This window comes from Otolemur garnettii, unplaced genomic scaffold (genome assembly GCF_000181295.1).
Source record: "Otolemur garnettii isolate 467f Iridium unplaced genomic scaffold, OtoGar3 scaffold00085, whole genome shotgun sequence".
Taxonomy (NCBI): Eukaryota; Metazoa; Chordata; class Mammalia; order Primates; family Galagidae; genus Otolemur; species Otolemur garnettii.
Genome location: NW_003852480.1, coordinates 1477844 through 1494612, shown reverse-complemented (window position 1 = coordinate 1494612; position 16769 = coordinate 1477844). Strand labels below are relative to the sequence as shown.

The 16769-nt window shown below is 38.6% G+C and overlaps 1 pseudogene; it reads left to right on the top strand.

Moving 5' to 3' along the window:
- Positions 1-15907: 15907 nt before the first annotated feature.
- On the top strand, positions 15908-16089 carry LOC100965848 (annotated as a pseudogene).
- Positions 16090-16769: the final 680 nt, after the last annotated feature.

The window sequence follows — 16769 nt, the reverse complement described above, 5'->3', positions numbered from 1 at the left end:
AGCCAGATGTCTTGATGCTGGGCTCTTGGCATGCATGGTTTAAAAGATGTGCTATCATTAAAAAGAACTACTATCTTTCTGATAGGAACAAGTGTAAAAAGAGCCATCACCCTATTGTCTAGGTGGTAAGTAATCTACAGAATGAAGACACATTCCACACCAGATTTCAGGCTTTGATTGATATGCTTAATACTCTTTCAACACTCTCACAAATAAGAAATTAAGTTCTTCTTATTTATGTTTAAATCATTTCAGAATGTTTTCTTCCTTTCCTTGTTTTGTATTGTGGTGATACAAGGCAGAAATTAAGCTCTTCTAGATGATGCTGTGGGCTATGTCTCACGACTCCTTTATGGTATAGCAGGTATTTGCAGCCGTACGTACCATTGGCAAAATATCAAAGCACTGACACAAATGCGTTTTGTACTTTAATAGATTGGGGCCTTGCAGTGAGCCAATCAATATATAGCTACAAAATATTTTCATTTCCTTTGTGCAGCTAAGTTTACTTTGAGAAAGGTGGCATAATCATTTTCAAAGAGGACAGACTGTGGTCATAATTTGTTCTGCCAAAGACATGAATCATCTTGGAGATCTTCGCCTCCCACATCTTCCAGGCTCCTGCTAAAGAAAGACAGAATTTCCTGACAAAGGAATCCTTTTTTGTATAAGCAATTTTTCAAATATTCTAAAAGAATTACGAATGCTGTACCCAACGCTGGGTAATTATAGCATGTGAAGAAAGTATCATATGTGAGCCCAAATCAAATATAATTTGGAAAACTACTGAACCTTTACAACAAAATGAGAACACGTACCGCAGGTGATTGTTGCTGCTTTATGTCAATTATCAGCGGTTCTCTAGCAATACCTGCTAAATGTTTCATCTTTAAATGTTTGTGGCAAGGAGTGCAAGAGAAATTTTGGCACCAAATCTATCCCGTGGATTTGCTAAAAGGAAAATTCGATGTAAGCAAAAGAACGAATTTAAAGGCGTACTGTCCTCTAGCTGAAACCTGTCTGATGTAATGGTGCTGGGCAATGCACCAGTTAGGCCTGAAGCACCTGTCTTTAAATTGTGCTATAACAAATCACTGATGCAAAGGAGGCACACTATGTGATTGGGGAGAAAAGACGACAAGTACTGCAGAAATGTCTGGTATGGGCTCACTCAGAATCACGGTGGGGGAATATACGAGGTAGGAAAAAGGTCGTTGGTAAATCAAAGCAATTCACTGCTTTGCTCATCTCTTAATTGTTCATTTCCTTTAGAAGCCTTCATAATTTGTCTCAAATGGTATAATTTCTTGAATTACTTTCAGAAAGTATGTCTCTGACTTATTCTCCCAAGCATACTGACGCAGCCTTGGGTCTTACCCTTTTCATCATTATAGACTTACCCTTCTGTCATCAAGTGCTTTGTGAAGAAACATGCTAGATCCCTCTATATTGCTAAATGCCACAATGCCTAGCAAAGCTCCATACTGGAGATACACATTGTATATATTTTCACTTTAATAGAGTCCATTTAAAATGTTAAATATTTCTTTACATCAATAAGCTATAAAAATGTCAAAATATATTCCAGATTTTTATGACAAATATTTTAAATTCCTCATGGAATCCTTATATATTATGCTGTCAATTAATAGAAGTATGTTTGGTAGGTAAAACACACCAGTCTTCATGTTTGATAATGTTTAAAGCATACTAACCCGATTATTAGTATTGCATTACTTTAAACAAGTACATCTTTATAACTTTTTTCTTTTAATTTATGAAGTCCTTCATGTGAATAGCTCTCTGAGTAATCAAAAGAACTTCTTGAGATGAGTTTTAAAAAGTGGATATAGTATATGAAGAAATTTGAAATTCTGGGGGGGTTGTACATGGCTTTCCAAAATTAAGTGGTGCATCAGCTAAGTAAACAGTTTAGAAGAAATAAATTCTCCGTCCCCACTCACATGGGCAATCAAACTGAAGACTGAGGCAGACACTGTGAGGTCGATTTCAAAGAAGTACATGGAGACACCAAACCCCTAGTCTCATCAATTACCCCAGGATGCAACCCACGCTATTCCTACATGGTGGACATTGGCCCTTAGGATCAAAGTTTTTGTCAAAGGTTGTTAGTAACCCATTCAGAAAAATAAAATTGGTTGACAGGATGCCTCATTTTAATCACCAATTTCAAAAGAGAAATAATGGGAACTTGGCGAAATCTAGCAATGCCATGGAATAAACAAGATTGGCTTCACAGCACCACACTCACTGACTGTTCTTTGCTTGTCCTTCCTGTCCTCGAATGTTTATTTGTCAGAGTTAATCCAAAACCAAGATTGAAGATTTATTTATTATCCTTTTATTTATTTGGGTTTTTTATTTTTTTTTTTGAGACATAGTCTCACTATGTCACCCTTGGTAGAGTGCTGTCGCGCCACAGCTCACAGCAACCTCAGACTCTTGGGCTTAAGTGATTCTCTTGCCTCAGTCCCCCAAGTAGCTGGGATTACAGGTGCCTGCCACAATGCCTGGCTATTTTTTTTATTGCAGTTGTCCTTATTGTTTTAGCAGGCTGGGTCAGGTTCGAACCCACCAGCCTCAGTGTATGTGGCTGGCACCCTAACCACGCCAATGGGAAGAGCGTGCAGGACTGCAACTCTGGAGATCTGTTTGTTGTTTTATTTTTTACCTCAGTTATTAGTTAACTATGCTACTTTGACAGTTCACTTTATTTTCTCTCTATCAAATCCACTATCCTTATATGCAAAATTAGTGATCTGAAATTGGTAAGCTTCTACAATCTGTCCAATGTCTCTGAATCTGTAAGAAAAATAAGAGCATAATAAACCATTTTCAAAATGAGATGAAAAGTTATAGTAAGTGATTCAAGTCGTGACACTAAGTAATTTCTAATTCTGGGCTTTGCTCAAGTGTCAATTTGAAGAGAAAATGTAAGCATCCAAGGTTAGCATCCTAATGTAATTTGAGTAAAATGACAGAGCTACTGATTCAATACCATTACCAAATTAGTTTGTCCATAACCTCCCGCATAGCACTCCATTAAATTACACACTCATTAACAATATACTTGAAGACATGGTTGTAGAAAGGATCTTTTAAAGAGGGAGTTACAAACCACACTGTTAGCTTTATATTCCAATGTTCATTAACACATATTTGAAGTCTTAACCAGACTATTGCCATGATGAATGCACAGAGAGGACCTTGGTCCCCTCACACTGGCCATACCCTTCATCTCCCACATGTGTTTAATATGTAAAGAAGCAATTATTTTCTAACCATAGCCTACTAACCATGTAACCATCTCCCTCTAAAATGGTCTTTTGAGCATAAACTCAAATTGCACCCAACGCAGAGGAAACACTGCAGCTGAAAGTAATTTTTCTCCTTCCACCTCTTCCGCCCACCCACCTTTGCTCAGCCCACCTTCCATCCACAAGGTACCTGCTGTCTCCATCCTCTCCTGACCTAAGGCTTTCTTTCAATTGCCTCTACCCACCTAAACACCACGCTGTCTTCAGCGGTATTGCTGGGAGTTTGTTTCCTAAGGATTGTTACTGTCCTTACCTCCCAAAGTCTTTGGACTCTAATCATATCTTCCACCAGTCCTGAACGCGACGATTTTATGCTAGCTCTTATCTTTAGCAATTCATATGTTAATCTGCTATTACAATGATTTGAATTTTAGGATTTTTTTTCTGTTGACATTTGTTTAATTCACACAAACTTTTCTTCTGCATTTCTGCCTCATCTTTCTATACATCAGTATGTTTACGTGATATATAATCATTACTATGTATACTTACTATGAAAATTTACAGGAAAAGCATTGTCTTTCTATTTTTACTTTTATATATCTATACCAGTATTTATATATACATACACATATTTGGGGGGTTTAATGTGTGCCCTTCACCCAAATAGCGTGCACTGATCCCAAACAGTGTGAATGTATCCAGACCCTCCAACCACTTTCTCTGAGCTTGATTTTCACTGAGATTTTACCTCTATATGTTCTACATACCTATGTGGATATTGGGGCCATTAATAGCAAAATATGTTATATGACAGATATACTAACATTGCTTCGAATAATCTGGTTGATGATTTTATTATTTTTCACAACCCACAGAAGACCCATTGACTACTACATAAACTTTTAAATTTTTTGTTTCTCCAAAACCACCTTTATATATTCGTATATAATTAAAAGACGATCAAATTGGTGTGACATGGAATATATATTTTTTAACTATATTTTCTCTTAAGTTTAAACTTAAGTACTAGGAAACATGCATGGTCTTAAATATAACTGGAGGTTAAATTTATAATATGTAAAGTGGTGATGATTTTGTAACCATAGCCTACTAAACATTGTTAACAGCTTCCCAAGGCAGTAACGTGGTGGTAATAAATCTGAGTCCTGAAATAATACAGTAATTTTAATTACACCCTGGGTCTTTAACGATTATTGTTATTTCCTCAGACCCAAGTAGTCCAGTCACATAGTCCAGTAATTTAGAACGCTGTGAGTCTGACAGTTTACCCAAATAAAAAGCTAAATATTTACTGGTGTACAAAAATATTAAAAACAGAATGACTGCTATGTATAACCAATGTAATTGTTACAAAATATATCGAGATAATTAACTCTACTGATTATATTTCAAAAATACACAAGCTCAATGTGACCTAACACAACATTTTGGCATCAAATTCTCTTTTCTAGTTATATACCTTGTTCTAAAATCTATGTTCTATTTTTTTATTCTATCTATGTTCTATTATTTATTCAACATGTCTAATGCTAAATTATTTGGCAAGTTCTAGTATTGACTTTGGTAATTCTTTCATGAATGGTGGATAATAAAAAAGTCTCAAGTATAGCTGAGGGCATTTTAAAAATGAGATATGAAATGTGTTTAGTATAGCGTCTGACACATGGGAGGTCCTTAGGAAGCATGAGGGTTTTGGTCGGTTGGTTTTTGGTTTGTTTGTTTGTTTTAAGTTGCTGTAAGCAGCTAATATTTTTGTCACGCCTTCAATTCTTTATTCGTATCCTCTTTATGAGCATGCCCTCTTGAGTATTACATAAGAAGGTTTAGAGAAAAAAAGAATGATTTCTGTTTTGTTTAGTGTTCTTATCAAGGGAGAAACTAGAACATTCAATGGCTTTGTTTAATACACCATTTGGAAGTTCATAGTAAAATATTCTTCTCTCCTACCAGTTTTATTATGCCTCCAGAATTGAATAATATCTGATCATTTAAATGGCCTTTCAGATTCTCACCTTGGTATTCTTCTTTTGCCATTTATTGTTTTTTTGACTAATGACCTTATCTAGATTTGTCATTTTGTTCAATGACCAAATCCCAAAACTCTGTGTAGCAATAAGGATCACAGAATGGAAAGCCACTTCAGCAGATATTTTGATCCTCTTAACTGAATAAGGAAAACCGCACAAATGATTCATTACCTTTGGAAAAATGTGTACATTTACCAGGAAGACAGAGCACTATACCTAATTGGAAAAAATAATTTCTAAAGAATATTTTTGTGCCAGTAACATTATTCCCTGTACACGCTGTCCAAAGAATAAAGAAATTTATGTAAATCCTATTTTTGCCTGAAATGTTCATTTATTCCAAATTGTTTAAATAATCTATGAATGCATGCCTGTTGTTAGAAAAAAAACAATCAAATAATACAGAAAGTACCAAACAAGCCCACCTCTGCACGGGACCCCTGCCCTGGTCCCGGACCCCATTCACATGGTTATCATAATGGCCCTTTGAGAGACAACGGTGAATGGTAGCTGTGAATTCTTTCTTCCAGGCTGTTTCCACACATTTATGCCATCTATCTGTGCTGTTACTGGAGTACAGAATTCTCACTTCATAGAAAGGGAGAAGATGTAAGAACTAAATGAAAAAAAATCTTTGTGAGAGATTAAAAAGGCAAAAGAGCAGAAGGAGCAGAGCAGAGCCTCTTGGAGCTGTGAATCAGTTCACTTCTTACCCCAGCCCCGGGAGGCACGTGTTATTCCAGCTTTCATACCAGTGAGGTGCAATTCAGACTGAGGCACCCTCAAGGTTATGTTATCAGCAAAAGGTGGAATTGGAATTCAACCAAATTCTATTTTTACCAAGACTTCAAATTTAGCACTTACGCTAGATTACCTCTCAGGGTGTTTTTCTCTGAGAACTTGAGATTTTTTTTTTTTGCAGGACAAAAAAGAGAGATTTTATTTAAGAACAATGAGCAAGTTTAGCGCACTTTCAAGGAGAATTGGAAGTGGATCCCTCTAAAGGAGGAGAGGTGAGTGAGAAGGAGACACAGAAGCCTGCAGGGCATACATTTCAGGGTAAAGGAGATTTTATTAAAAAGAACAAAGGGAAAGTTTAGAGCACTTCCACAGACAGTTGAAAGTAGGTCCCTCTAGTGCAGCAGAAAGGGTGAGGGAGACCAAGAACTTGACAAGGGTGGCCAGGTGCCGTGGCTCACGCCTGTAATCCTAACACTCTGGGAGGCTGAGGCACGTGGATTGCCTGAGGTCACACATTCAAGACCAGCCTGAGCCAGAGTGAGACCTCATCTCTAAAAACAACCAGGCGTTGTGGCAGGTGCCTATAGTCTCAGCTACTTGGGAGGCTGAGGCAAGAGAATGGCTTGAGCCCAAGAGTTTGAGGTTGCTGTGAGCTGTGACTCCACATTACTCTACTGAGGGCAACAAATGAGACTGTCTTAAAACAAAATTGTTGACAATGGGAAGTTTTTTCTAGATGCACTTATACACAGAAACTTAAGTATACACACATGCACATGAGTCTTAGGGACACACAACAGAATAACATCTTTGCAGGGAGGTATGTAGAAGAATAATTGGGATAACCTCTTGAGGTCATTCTTTATAACCATGTGCAAGAGAGTAGAGGGAAATACTTTTTAAATAGATTTTATTTTCAGAGCAGTTTCAGGTTCACAGGGAAACTGAACGGGCGGCACAGAGATTGCCTGTACACCTCCTGCTTCCCCACAGAGCCTCTGGTATTGTCTCTCCTGTCATCAACATACTCTCCTGGACAGGTGTTTAACATGCAGAAATTCCACCTCTATAAACAAATGAGAAAAATAGGATTCCATATTTATGAAATATTTTGGCACAACAGGTGATTTGGTTGATTGTAGAACATTAATGTTTGTTGGGCAATTCTAAAATTTCCAGTATTTTAATTATTTTAGCATTTTCAGAGCTTTGGCTGCTGGGACTTCGGTAGACTTTCATTTGCAGCTGATTAGTCAATACCACTAGACACTCTTAAACATGATAGAGGAGAAGCCTGATTCTAGAATGTTTGAATCTCTGAGACCCAAGACCTTCTGCAGAAAGAAACGCTGGCACCAAAATGAGGGTCTCAAAATGTATAGTCAAATAAGATTGTTCAGATAATTCCAGTCAGAATCACCCTCTGGTCGATCTTTCTTAATTCTGCACAGCACTGCACAGCCGTGGATACGAGGGCTCAGGTAATCCCTTGGCTCCCTCTTGATGGAGGCACATTCCCTAATGAAAGGCCATAGTTAATCTATCAGAGATGGGAACTGGATCTCTCTTGCTAAGCTTGAGCCTCCAGCATAACTAAGAATGAAGAATCTTGTCCATTGCAAGTTCATAGAGCTAGAGCCCTTTTTCTCTACAATAGATTCAAATCTATTAACAAACTGCATGGATCATTTGATTAGTGACTCTGCATGTTTCCAATTAAATACTCAGTGTTTATCAGCTACAAAGCCTATCTATAAAGTTTCAGTACCATTCTAAATTTTATTTTTAAAAGTAATAATTCTAAAAATTACCAAGAAAAAGGATAAACATGAATATTTAGGATAAATAACATAAGACGCATACTTTTCTTAACTTAATAAAAGATATTTCTTCCACCTAATTATTCATTAATCATTTCTGAGGGCAGAGAAAAGAAGACGGGGAAAAGAATGAGAATGCAGAAAAGAATCTTTCAGAGACATTCTGACTATATTTCAAATTTAATGTATAACTGAAACATATCTAAAATATATACATTTGTAATTCTTTTGAAGCTCAGAAAATAACATAGCACAATGGCCAGCTCAGAAGCAGCCTCCAAAGCACAAAGTTTTCTATGACCTTCTCCTGTCCCGCCTGCCTGTCAGACCCATTCACCAGTCCTGGAAGATACCCACAGAAACGAGACTCTCTCTTCCCCAAGGTGGGTCGTATAAGCCAGGACCCCTTTTCCTGAAAGCCAGCCACAAAACCTAAGAAAATTATTACTCTAACTTTCCCTTTGCCTTTCTATGTAAAAAGTGGCCCTAAAGGAATTATCTGAACAATCTTATTTGACTATACATTTTGAGACCCTCATTTTGGTGCCAGCATTTCTTTCTGCAGAAGGTCTTGGGTCTCAGAGATTCAAAGAATGAACCCAGGGACCATGGAGATCAGTGATAAGACAGGATTTAGTACGTAGAAAGTCATGGAAGGAAGGACAGGCAGCAGAGCCTCTGGCAGAACAGGGGAGAGACGAGTGGGAAACCCCTGCATGGGTCTTTCTTCTAGGGGTTTTATTCTGTTTGGGAATTACACTTGGCTGAGACTTGACAGACTGCAGGGAGGGTCTGAATGAATAATGTATTATCAAACGAATGCAGTTCCTTCTCTCAGGGAAAAGCTGCTAGCCTCTCCAGAAGGGAGCCTAGGTGACACTCAATGCTGGAAACACTGCTTTCTCCTGTCTTACTTGTATTCAGAGAGGGCAGTTTGGAGAGAAAAGGTTTAGTTAGGCCTGGAAAGGGAATGCTTGTCCATCCCTGAATGAGGGAAACTCTGTCATTTCAGAAAGAGCCCTGCTCCACATCCAAAGGAAGGCATGCCACTCCGAGAGGCCAGGAAGAATCTAGACAGTAGCCCTTGCTGGGTTTACCCTGCCCAGTCTAATAGAATTACATTACACCCTTTGTGTATGCTCATATTTCTATAGCACTGTCTATACTTTATTAAAGTTAAGCATAAAAATGGACAATTTCCCCTGTGTATTTTGACCTTCTTTCTTGAGGCTCCCATGATACACATTAAATAAATTTGCCTTTTCTCCAATTACTCTGTCTTTTCTGAGTTAATTTTTCAGCAAAACTTCCCCTAAATCTTGCATGACATTTAGAATTATTGGAAATTCCAAGTAATTTATATTATAACAAATTTAAAATGAATGCCAGGACTCTGAAAAGCACAGCTATCTATATGATCAATAAAAATTCTGGTTTACCATTATTATTATTTTTACTTACGATCATTTGCTGCTGACAGAAGAGAGTGATAGTAATTTTATTAAGTATGCTGTGCCTATTTCTGATGTTTGGCTGTACTCAGACAAATTATTCAATAAAACTTTTCATAGTCTTGGTAAAATACTCAAAGTTCAAACTCTAACACCTGCTGAGTGCTTTCTCATAATTGATATACTTTCGTTTAAACTCTCTCTTGTGAAATATTTAACGCATTAATTCTTATTCATTTTTTTTCTTCAAAAAGCATACAATCTTTCATTTGGTTAAGGTCTTATGGAATTATCCAGAAGGAACAAACTCATACTACCCAATGAAGTCCTGTAGGTAATGCATAATTCATATTAGAAAGCAAAGCTTTCTTTTAAAAACGCAGAGATTTATTTGTGGGTTGGAAATGGTATTGTTCTTTTCAGTTCAGTGAGCCTAAGCATTATTTCTGAAATCATTTAACACCTTTCTCCATCTGTTTCTAATTACAAAGCTCTTTGACTGTAAATTACAGGGCATTGATATTTCACACACGTGTGTATAATCTCTGACGTGCGTGCACCTTCTCTCCCACGCTTTCTTCACCTGCATGTGTGAACAGGTGCACTCCAAAAAAAATACCTACACACCCATTGGCCCATGGCAGCAACTCTCTTCCCCTCATTTATTTCCTTGTAGGGTTTTCCAAATATATGTGTATTAAACAAAAATATTTTAGGAAATAAATAATAACCTGAAGGTAAGCTTTTAATTCTCCAACTATTGAATCATTTTATTCATTCTGAGACTTTTTTCACAAGCCCCAGAAAATTAACTATTAACATTTTCATTTTCTGACATACGTTTTTTCTTCATCATTAGAATCACTGGAACATGCAAAAACAAAAAAAAAAGAGAGAGAGAGAGAGAGCGAGAATCATAGAATATGTATGTGTTATTATTTTGTTAAGGAGAAACTTTTTCACTTGGCTCACATTTAAACACCTTTTTCGTAAGCCATTTGTTTTTTGTTTTTTGTTTTTTGTTTTTTTTTGAGACAGAGCCTCAAGCTGAGCCCCTGGGTAGGGTGCCATGGCTTCACTGCTCACAGCAACCTCCAACTCCTGGGCTCAAGCAAGTCTCCTGCCTCCACCTCCCAAGTAGCTGGGACCACAGGCGCCCGCCACAACGCTCGGCTATTTTTTGGTTGCAGCCATTATTGTTGTTTGGCAGGCCCGGGCTGGATTCGAACCCACCACCTTAGGTGTATGTGGCTGGCGCCTTAGCCGCTTGAGCCACAGACATCGAGCCATAGGCCATTTGTTAATTTGACTTTCTTACCCTGACAGTCTGTTTAAAGTTGTCAATCTCCATTCCACTCCCCACATCTTGCTCTTCTTTTGCCTTTTTGCTTAGCAGTTAGTGACATCCGCACAACACTCTGGGTAAAGATAGAGGTTTAGCACAGGGATATATCCCAAGCATCTAGTACAGCAGATGACACGGATCTTACTGTAACTAAGTAGCAGCCAAATGAGTGAATTTTCATTTTGACAAGGAGAAAACGGAGGCATGGACAGGTTAGCCAGTTTACCCAGACTTACACAACTCGGATGCTACCTCCTGCTTTCAAAGTCTCGGCCTCTATGCTCTCACTCTCCCTGCATTTGGGAGGATCAACATTGACCTGCCTCCGTAGCCTGGCACCACGCTGCACTAACTCTCCTCAGGACACGCCTAATTGTGCATTACATTGGCACAATCATAGTAAGAGACTGACAAGAAGAATGAATGCTGGCTTTGTGGGAAACCGACTCTGAGGATAGCTTCTTTGCCAAAGAAAATGTTCTTTGAAGTCCATCAGTGGGGTACATATTATATTTCACAGTGGACTTGGATCTTTTCTTTAATACCTCCCTGGTTACATGCTGAATCACGTCCTCCCCAAATTTGTACATTGAAGTCTTAACACCCAGTAGCTCTGAATGTGAGTGCATTTCGAGATAGAGTTGTTTAAGATGTAACAAAGGTAAAATGATGTCATTCAAGTAATACTGGTTGTAATTCAGTCTTACGGGTGTCCTTATACGACGGGATTAGGACACAGACAGACACAGAGGGAGGAACAAGTGAGGACACGGGGAGAAGACGGCCATCTGAACACCAAGGACAGAGGCCTCTGAAGAAACCAAACTTGTCAGCACCTTGATCAAAGACTTCTAACCTCTAGTGCTGTAAGAAAATGAATTTCTGCTGTTGAATACCATCCAGTCTGTGGCATTTGCTGATGACAGCCTTAGAAATCTGATCATTAAAAAGAAAATCGTCCAGACAAGAAGTGCAGGGAGAAAATTTTCTCTTCCGACATTGGTGGGGGTGAGGGGCAGTAATTAAAATGAAATAAAAATATAAAAAACACAAAAACGGAAGTTCATATTTTTAACCACATGAATGTGTACTTTGGGAAAGAAAGGAGGGACAATTGCATGAGGAAATGCTTTTAAAAAGAGAGTTGGCTCAGAGAAGTTTTTGCACAAAGCGTGCCAGAATTGAAGTACTTACTGCTTGGCCTTGTCCAGAGGACTTTGCGCTCCTGCTTTTCCCACACCTGCTGTTGGAACATAGAATGTGTCAGAGCGCAGGATTAGACACACGCTCCACCCCCAAATAGTCTAATTCATTCAAAATCATTAAGAACTTATTCTCAAGGCAAATTTGTGCAGCCCAAAATTTATACGTGTTTGTTATTTAGAATTCAGACCGATGTAGAATATAAATGTCTTAACACAATAACTAAGAAAATGCTGTGAAGGCTATGTTGACCAGTTTGATGAAAGCATTTCAGATTGTGATTGCATTAATGTCTACAGTTAAAGGGATTTAAGAAAAAAAAGTAGAATTCAGACCAATGAAGGACCTTTAGTGCGAATTGTGATGATACCAAAGGACAGCATTGAATGCATGTCATTGTGTTGAAACCTTTTACAGATAACATAGCCCCTTGTGGCAGGCCTGCCGTCCATGCTATCCCAGCTCCTTTTTATTTTTACCTGTATTTTGCTTCTTTCTCAGTGGTAAGCTTTCTTGCTTTCCATTCTGGCATAGCTGGAATTACTTTTCAAATAAACCTTTCATTGTTGCTTGTCTACCTAGTATATCACATGTTTTACCCGTGTAAGAATGAGGCTAGGGAGTGGCCTGAATCAGGCAAAATGACTGATTCCAAGGTCCACCTGGGCTCTGTAGGAAGATGGCCTGTTTGTCATGGAAATTATTTTCCTGAAGTGATTAAAAGAAAATTCTAGGCATTGATGGAGGCCTGAGATTTAATCCTATTTGGACTCGGTGTTCACCTGGGAGACATGTTGTATGAGGAATTCCACAGGAGGCTCTCCTCCCGAGGTCCCTGGAGGCAGTGCTATCGCTGCCTTCCTGTCTGTGTAGGACAGGCTCATTTCTCCACGCCTTCCTCCTCATCCTGCTGGTTGGAATCCTCAAAATCATTTTAAAATAACAGAACAATGTCTCTCATCCTGTGTAATGCTCAGCCAAAAGGCACAGGGGCTGAGAAAGTCAAGAACGAGCTGCAAGATGATAAAATCCCACAAATACTAACATGCCAGGAATTGCTCTGACATTAGTTAGCATTAGATATTAATGCTAATGTGACTATAATCTATATTACCAGTAATATAATGTTGATACCAGTAAATATTAGTTATTCATTGATAGTAATATTCGTTAACTACTATTAACATATTTAATATTTGTCACAGCAGTCTGTGACAGATATAATTCTTACTGCCACTACACAAATGGAGAAAATGAAGCACAGAGCTGCGGAGTTATCTGCCCAAAACACACACATGGCTGGTACAGGCTAAACTGAAATTTAAAACAAAGCTGGGGGGCTCCAGATACTGTTCTTACCGAGATGCATGGAGTGCGTGTTAAAGGGGGATTTGCTCTGCTCGGCTCTTTCCTTTTGGATGTATCTAGTAAAGGAAGGAAATAAATTATAGAACTGCAGCTGACGTTTCCTTCTCGGGGTTTCATGACATGGCAAGAGACGACTTATTTCACAATGGCACTTGATCTGAAATAAGCATCCCCGTGCTCTCAGTTGGACCTTCCCTAATATAAGAAAGACAGCATGACCTTCCAAGTTAAAGGGACGACTCAACTCAGATAACTTAACGGACATGAAGACTCAGGTTACTTGGAGAAAAGAGCCATCCTGGCACTTGGAGAATAGCTCTTAGAGAGCAGTGGTTCTCTGCACGGTTGAAACAAGTGTGTTAGAAGAGGCCTCAGCAAAGGTCCTGAAGAGAAATAGCCCTGAGTGAGTCATCTTTCCTTGGGATACTTCTGGGTACTTTCAACTCACAGGTTATGCCCAGTGAGTTTACGGTATCTTGGTTCACAGTATCGTTTCTGTCTCTTTGTGGTTCTCTCCACCTATCACGCTCCCATTTATTAATGAGAACATGTATTCATTGGGTACATACGAATAGAGAGAAATAGAAGTATCTGGCCACAGAAGGGTCTTTACTTACTTTCCAGCTTAATCAGTCAGAAACAAATAAGCCTCAGCATCTACCCTGCCACACCCGTGCACACGTGCGCGCACACACTTACCTCTCACCAGGCAAATATAAGTGATTAAGCAAAGTTACTGCTCCTACGGAGTGAGTAGAGGAGAAGGCTTTTCAGATTCCTCCAATATGGTTTAATTACACAGATTCTCACCAAATGTTTTAGCATCAGATTTCAATCTCTTGGCACACAAGACACAGAATCCTACACACTGCTTCCTGCAGCCTATTAGTGGGCGAGAAATTGATGTGAAAACAAATTCTTCTCAAAAAGAGTAGATCCTTTGTAAGTCACAGATTTTAGTTAGTTACTTTCTAACTTCAAGTTTTGGTTTACATTGTGAGAGAAATCAGCGGACTCATTTTAAAGGTCATACAACCTTTTATGCTGGTGAAGTTTGCATTAATGAAGGACATTTGGAGAAACAAAAGGTCCCAGTAGAGAGTAAAATATTTTACATGCTGCATCTTCTTGTTTGGTTTTGTTGTTACGAAGTATTCATTGAAGCAAAAGATTTGCTTCCCCCCAAATGCCAACACAATGTTGATAATAATGAATACTTCACATAGAAGTCTTATGTGATGCTATTTTTATTCTTTTCAAAATATTAAGGGGGTACAAATGTTTTTTTGATACATGAATTCACTAGGTAATGTTGACAATAAGGCTTTGGTGTGCCTGTCACCAGCACATCATTCAATCTACCTGACAGGTAAGTGTTTATCCTTGAACTAATTCTCACTCTCCCCTTCTGGGTTCACAGTATCCTTTCTGTCTCTTTGTGGTTCTCTCCACTTATCATGTTCCCACTTACTAATGAGAACATGTGGTGTTTATTTTTCTAATCCTGAGGTACTTCACTTAGGCTATCGACTTGCAGTTCCATACTAGTTGGTGCAAAAGACGTTATTTGCTTCCTTTTTATGACTGAGTGGTACTCCATGGGGTATGTGTGTGTTTCATATATTATTCATCCATTTATAAATTGGGGGGCATTTAGGTTGATTCCACATCTTTGCAATTATGAATTGTGCTGCAGTTGTGAGGTGTGAATTGTGACGTTCCAGGGCAGATGTCTTTTTGATAACATGATTTCTTTCCTTTAGGTAAATACTAAGTAATGAGAAGGCTGGATTGAATGGGAAGTCTAGTTTTAGTTCTTTAAGGAGTCTCCATACTGTATTCATAGTGCTTGTGCTAGTTTGCAGTCCCACCAACAGTGTATATGCGTTCAGTTCTTTTTGCAACAATGCCAACACTTGTTCTTCCTCTTTTTAATAATGGCCATTCCGACAGGGATAAGATGGCATGTTACTTTCGTCTTAATTAGCATTTCTCTGATGATTAGTGGTACTGAAGATTTTTTTCCTGTTTTCTGGTCATTGGTCTATCTTCTTCCGCTAAACTTCTATTCATATCTTTGGCTCGGTCTTTGATAGGTTTTTATCTCTGATGTCAGTTATTTACAAATTCTGAAAATTATTCCGTAGACAAATGTGTAGTTTGTGAATATTTTCTGCACTCTGTTTACACTGTTAATTATTACCTTTGCTGTGTTGAAGCTTTTTAATTCAATTAAGTCCCTCAAAATAACTTTTGTGGCTGCCATTGGTGTCCTAGTCATAAATTATTTGCTTAGGCCTATGTCTAGAATGTTTTTTCCTATATTTTTTCTAGAAATTGTGATGGTTTCATACCTTCAATTTAAGTCCCTTATCCATCTAGCATTAATTCGAGAGATGTGGACCTCCTCTTTTTCTTTTGCTCGTAGCTAATCAGTTTCCCCAGCACCATTTATTGAGTAGGGATTCCTTTTCCCCGTATATGTTGTTGCCTTCTTTGTTGAAGGTTGGTTGGTCATAGCTATATGGTTTTAAGTTTGGCGTCTGTACTCTGATACATTGGTCTGTGTCTCTACTTTTATACCAGTACCATGCTGTTTACTATAGCCAGCCAATTACTTTGGCTGATTCGGTGGTTGCACAGATCGGACTCTTCTAGCTCTCACACCTCGCTCTGCTTCCTCCGCGACCATGTCTGACAAACCCGATATGGCTGAGATTGAGAATTCGGTAAATCGAAATTGAAGAAGTCGGAAACGCAAGAGAAAAATCCACTGCCTTGCAAAGAAACGATGGAACAGGAGAAGCAAGCAGGTGAGTCGTAATGAGGCGAGCGCCGCCAACATGCACCGTACATTCCACAAGCATCGCCTTCTGATTTTACTTCTTTTAGCTGTTTAACTTTGTAGGAGGCAGAGAGATTGGATCCAGTTTAAATGACTGTGCTGCCCCTTTCACATCCAAGTATCCAGAACCAGTGACAACGAAGGCCGAGCCTGCCTCTACCGTCTGCCTGGCTGGCTGGGAAAGAAAAGAACCCGCATGTTGACAGAAGAGTCGGAGTGGGACGACTCTGAAATCTAAAGTTAAAACTAGACTAGCCCAGGATTTCTTGCAGGCTGTAAAATGCAGTTTAATCTGAGTGTCATTTTTTTTTTTTTAAGTTCAAATGATTTTAATTATTGGAATGCACAATTTTTTTTATTAATGCAAATAAAAAGTTTTAAAACCTGGAAAAAAAAGATTACTTTGGTTATCTGGGTACTCTTTTGGTTGTAAATGAAGTTCCGTGTTATGTTTTCGAGATCTGTAAAATGAGACAGTGGTATTTAGATGGAATTGTTGAATCTGTAAATCACTTTGGGCAGTGTGGACATCTAATTCCGTTACTTCTACCAGTCCTTGACCATGGGATCTTCTTCCATTTGTTTATTCATTTACAGTTTCTTTTATCAGTGTTTTGTGGCTTTCCTCACAGAGATCTTTCACCTCCTTGACTAAGTACATTACGAA